The sequence below is a fragment of the Chiloscyllium plagiosum genome, unplaced genomic scaffold (genome assembly GCF_037043375.1).
Source record: "Chiloscyllium plagiosum isolate Xiang-an unplaced genomic scaffold, Cpla_swu_hap1 HiC_scaffold_26, whole genome shotgun sequence".
Classification (NCBI taxonomy): domain Eukaryota; kingdom Metazoa; phylum Chordata; class Chondrichthyes; order Orectolobiformes; family Hemiscylliidae; genus Chiloscyllium; species Chiloscyllium plagiosum.
Window position 1 is genome coordinate 36,176,045 of NW_028270164.1, and position 6,000 is coordinate 36,182,044.

A 6,000-nucleotide genomic window follows, 5' to 3' on the forward strand; every position below is an offset into this window, starting at 1 on the left:
CAGCACCACACTCCCAACTCTGTTCATGTCCTCAGGCACTGGACCTGAAACGTTAACTTTGATTTATTTTCACAGATATGCCAGACCTGTTGAACTTTTCATTAACTCAGGATGAATAGGATTTGAAGAAGTTAACTTGAAACTGAAGATTCCGGCCCAGGTCATGTCCTAGACTCAATTTTTTTCTTTTAAACTTTCCTTTTTTGTATAAAAGGGAATGATTGTCACACTTGTACAGCATTCTTGACAAAGTTTTAGTTTCCTGACTTCAGATTGGACATCCTTCATCATAACTATCATATCATAAGAATAATTTTTCATCTCTTGTCAGGTAGTTATAAGATAGTGTTATTGTTTGCTTACTCTCGATGGATGCTGTCTGACCCATTGTGATCTCCAGCATTTGTTGTTTTCAGTCTACATTCCAGTATCTGAAGTCATTTGCTCCCATGTAGTGTTGTTACAGCTGTCTGTTAGCCATATTATGAGGATGTGATCTCTTGCTGTTCACACATACACTCCAGAGGATAAGGAACAGCGTGAAGAGTTTTCCATGCTTACACAAAGAGTGGTTCCATAGATTTTCAGGATTAATGCAGTCACCTCAGCAGAAGAGGTTTACAATGATAATCTAGGATTAATAGTTTCATAAAACCTCAGTCAATACCCACAGCTTCACAATACCAGTTCCCTGCTCAAGGAACACTAACACACTTGCCTAATCATCATAAATGCCATCATGTTGTATCTCTTACAATTCTGTCCAAATGTCACTGTGCTTAAAAAGTTAATTTTCTTCACATTATGGACATTTTCATGAATACAATTTAGTTGATGGACTTTTACCTTCTGTGATGTGATTAGCATACTGATGAGTATGGTAGTAAAGCAGGGCAAGATCGAAAGAAATCAGATTCTCAACTTTGAGAAAAAGTCGTATTACTTTCTTTTTGAGTCTTAAATGGTGACCAGAATTTTTCCCTTAAGTAATGACTAACTTATTTTCAAACATTTGCAACTCAGTAAAGCCACAACTGATCCTATTTACATCCAGCTTCTAATTCTCTCCCTTCACCAAGAAACACCATCATCTGCAAATAGCCCTCCAATCACTAACCATCCTGACTCAGAAATATATCATTGTTCCTTCATTGTTGTGGCTCAAAATCCTGGAACTCCCTCCCTAGGGCATTGTGGCTCAATCTGCAACATGTGGGTTGCAGCGTTTCAAGAAGACAACTTCTAAAGAGCAGTTAGGGACAGGCAAGAAATAGTGGCCAGTCAATGATGCTCACACCCCATAAGTAAATGAAAAAAAAATTAAATGGCACAGGTTTCCAACGGGTAAAAACAAAATAGATACCTGGTGGCTACTTGCTGCATGTCTGTTTTAACCATCATGCAATGTTTCTTTTGCACAACATTCCCATCTGCTCCACCACCCTCCTTGACCCTTCACCCATTTGAGTCAGCTTCAGAAAATCATCAGCCTCACAACATGAGCATATCTATTCTTGGACCAACTCTCATAACACATCAGGTCTTCAACTTCTACTTTGGAGCTGACAGATACGAATGATTGCATGTTTCTGCCATGTCATTCTGTACACAAAAACAAGTACACCTCTCATGCATCTGCATAGAAATGCTACGCACTGACATGAGAACATGCATCTTATGGCATAGAACATGTTTACTTAGCACTCATGGTGATAATGCCTATTTAAAGGCAGCCAGCTTCTGGGTAACATTGGTTTTCTTTTTATGCACAAGGTCTTGAATGCTCAGTCACAGGCCGCCTGTGGTTTAGCTTGCTGGCCAGCACTATGCCCGAAATGTCAATTCTCCTGCTCCTTTGATGCTGCCTGACCTGCTGCGCTTTTCCAGCAACACATTTTTCAGCACTAAGGGAAACACAGGCAGCATGTGACAGTGGGAAAAACTGAACAGTCAGTCACTCTATAAGTCAGATGAGGTGAATATGTCATTGTACATCACTGTATACATCACCACAACACAACAGAAACTGTTCCAACAGTTTATACAGCAAACACACTGCATATACTTGACAATGTGTGCAAACCAAAGGAGAAACACCTTAGTGGGATGCTTAGAAGAGTTTATAGTCTGTCCACCATTGTTGGTAAATGGGCTTGTTTAAATTACTATGGGAAGTCAGCTACTATCAGCAATCCGAAGATTACAGTCAGGGTTCTGTTGAGACATCAGTCTGGGAGCTGGGACAATTTATTCTGTAATGAGACAAAGAGAAGGATTGAGTATGATGGCAGTGGATGCAAGCATAATTAGTGATCATGCATGATTAGAAGAGATGAATAGGAAAAGTTGAAGGGCAGAAAGGATTAGTAGTTTGGGAGGATAAAGTAGATGAAAATTCTTGAGTGGACATGATAACATGGAATATGGAGAACTGTAGAGCATCAGCCTTGCTAATATGCATCTGCAGTAGTGGAGTTCGACTTGAGTGCTGGCCCCGGTGTGTGAGGTAACAGAGACCAGATGGTGGTGCTTACACTTGCAGGGTTCAGACAACCATTGAGCATGGTCTCTGCCTCAGATCAATGTCTGCTATTGCTTTACAAGTGGGCAACAAACAGAGCTGTCTTAACCATGTGACCTCTTACAAGTCGAGCACGCTATTCCAATTATGGTAGTGTGTTAGATGAATATGTTGTGGCTTTTCATACCTTGAAAATTTATGTTAGGATAAAGAATTGTCACAGTACAATGAAAAGACAATGGGATCTATTTCACATTCATCTAGTTTTGATGTATCTTGTATTCATTGTAAAGCAGAAAAGCAGTTTGTCTGGCATATTATAGTTCTTGTTGATAGTCGGTCCACAAATAAAGGAATGTGTGAATTTCCTGGATAGCTATTAATGCCCACATTTAATACATATTTCATAGAATATCAACAAGATTTTCAGGTTACTACTTCAAAAGTCACGTGATATGCTGTAACCATCTTTTGTGTTCATTTTCTTAAGCATAGCCTTCAAATTTGTAAAAACTTAATGCTTAAACAAGGCATGACAAAATATAGGATTATAATTCATATCAATTGTGATGACCTATAATGTTTTCTGTTATTGTCTTACATTTGCATTATTGCCTTTTTTCAATTGCAGTGCAATGTTCCGAGAAAGAGATAGGATTTGGAAGCAATCTGCAATTCTCCCCATCAGAATAGTTAGGTTAATAATCCCATGTTAACTGCAATGAGAAGTTTCAACTAAAATCATTGTCAAGAACTAGCATAAATTGACCCAGTGATGGTAAACAGTTATTAAGTGATTGCCATGCCCTCAGAGTCACATCCTTACTTTGTCATCTAGTCTGGGTTTAAATTTGCATTTTTGTAAACTGCTAGTATGAAACGCAAAGGGTTAAGTGTTAGCAAACAACAAAGGAAGAAGTTACAGAAATATGGTTTCTATGTCACTTGCAAAATAAAATGCACTTTCAGTTATGTAGATTCTTTGTCATTTATAAAATGTCCCAAAGCAGATCGTAGTCAATTATTTACTTTGAGGTGTGGACCAAAGTTGTAGAGTAAAACAGTAGTCTATTTGCTTATGGCAACATCAAGCAAGCTTCAATTTTATGCTTAGCAAAGCCTAAGGAAATAGATGATAATCCCCTATGGATGCTAATTGAAACTAGGAACGAATTTCACAATTTTCATACTTACAGATGTCAATGATAGTAGGGAAGATCTCATTGGATGGAAAATAAACCAACATAGACACAATAATCTGAGTTGTTATACAAGGAATAACCTGGAAGATTACATCTATAAAATAAATGTCTGAACAACCTCCCTGATTTGTTTTTCTCTGGAGCAACTGACATTCAAATCCTTATTAGAAAGCCTTATTACATAAATACCTTGACATTCAAAAAAAGTGATTCATTTGAGATGTGAGAAAACTGATTAATATAGGTTAGTTGCTCTCTAAATTGCTCAGAGATATAAATCATAAATTAGCTAGAACAGTAGAATGTGATAAAATAATCAAGGTTAAAGTGTCACTAAATAGCCAAACTATGAGAGATTAAATTTAACATGTAGAAATGGTACAACTTTATCATGATGAGAAATGATTGGAAAAATTCTTAAATGACTGAAGCTAGACTAGTCAACGGATGATCCAATAAACTTTGGTCATGAAAAAGTTGGAACCATGCTAATGTTTTCTTTACTTTATCATTTTGGTTTGGAGCTGTGGACTGTGAGCCGAGGACTTGAGCTGCGAGCAGCAGCCTGATATTTTATTTAAAAACAAAAATACTGATATTTGTGTATGAGGTCTGGTCTGTAAGATAATTGCAGGTTTATTCTTGTTCAAAGTATTTTATAAATATTATGACATGAGAGAGACATTATGCTCAAACAAGAGTTTTCAATATTTGCATGTTAACATGGCCTGACAGAATAGTTGATGCCAAGAGAAGGCTAAAGAAACAGAACAAGAAACCAAAGTTTACACTGGTTTCGAACTGTGATTTTCTTTACCAGAAAAAGTGTGGCTGTGTAAGCTACAGGATTGTTCCCTGGTTATCCTTCCATTATCAACTTATTGAAAGCTCAGAGAATAGAATCCAGGTATATGAGTTAAGAGAATATTCTAAAGAGCCTACTGGAAGCTATTTACATTGACTGGTGTCTTCAGAAACCAAGCAAAATGCGATCCCATGTGCCTGTAATATTACCAATCACTGCTTAAATGAATTGGCCAGTTACATCTCATTTATTTTACTTTTGATTTATTCCTTAACTGTGTCTGTCTGTTTGTCTGTCTATCTTTGTGTGAGTGGAGTATAGATTCAAAGAAGATTGGCTTTATATCATAGACATTAATTAGAATGCTTTGTTCTTTTACTGTTGTCTGCTAATGCTACTGTATTTAATAATTAATCCTTGTAAGCTATAAACTCAGTGTCTAGTATTGGTTATTCACAAAGGTTATTTTCAAAGTCTGATTATGAACCATTGGTCAATTTTGTGTATTTTCATTTTTCTACGGTGGATACAAGGATGCAGAAGCTGATTTTTGATCAGACTGTCTGTCTCTGTGTCATAACAATAGTAATCTTGAAATGAGCTATATCTTGGCATAATCAGTAAAACAAGCACAATTCAAAACCAAATGTGCTAAAAGAGGCAGTTGAGCTGAAATAATGAGTTGTGTTTTGGTCAGGGGACCATAATATGTCCTACAGCTGGTGAAAAATAAAGGACCACATGTCAGAATCCAGAGGACTGCATAATGAGGAAAAAAAATGAGAAAAGCTTCCATTCATTCAAACTTAAAAGACAAATATGAGGGCTCCTTTATATATATATATATATATATATATATATATATATATAATATAAAACAATGTAAAACAGAAAAGATTAATTTAATGCTCTTCAGTATTTCAAGTTAAATTATGAATGTAAACCAAAGAGACAGAGATAATAACCAATTTAAATATTTATAGGACCAATGTCAGAACTTACTGCTTTGCAAAGAATGATTAATACCAGGAACGGTATATTAAGTAGGAGAAGTAAAAATTATATTGTTAAAGCATGAGATAGTTAAATACTGTGTTAAAGATATCATTGGCTTATAGAAAGTGAGTTGAAGTGCTTTTCTAATTTGTATTTATCATCAATAAATTAACAAGAGAAACATTAAATAATCTTAAATAGAGAAAAAAATATACATACCTTCAGCCACTTCTTCTGTTGTAATGGGCAAATGAAACATAAGGAAACATATTTACTATAGATCTCTAGAGTGTTCCTTTTGAAAACAAAAAGGGACTGCAGCATTTTCATATCTGACTTCTTACCTTCTTGTTCCCTGTAATAAAATAATAACCAATTAAAAACCTCCTCAAATACTGAGCAAGTTGACTGAGAAAGTGAGTAAAGTGTGCAAAACAGAAAAAAGATCGATTCACATTCAAATTTCTGTTAAATTA

General features: G+C 35.8%; 1 protein-coding gene across 1 annotated transcript in view; it reads right to left on the reverse strand.

Moving 5' to 3' along the window:
• The window catches only part of tnnt2a (troponin T type 2a (cardiac)), a 41,054-nt gene extending 35,283 nt beyond the window's left edge, over positions 1-5,771 (reverse strand). The window contains exon 1 of the mRNA XM_087973624.1: positions 5,744-5,771. The gene's annotated coding sequence lies outside the window, so the exon portion shown is untranslated. The remainder of the gene's footprint in view (positions 1-5,743) is intronic.
• Positions 5,772-6,000: the final 229 nt, after the last annotated feature.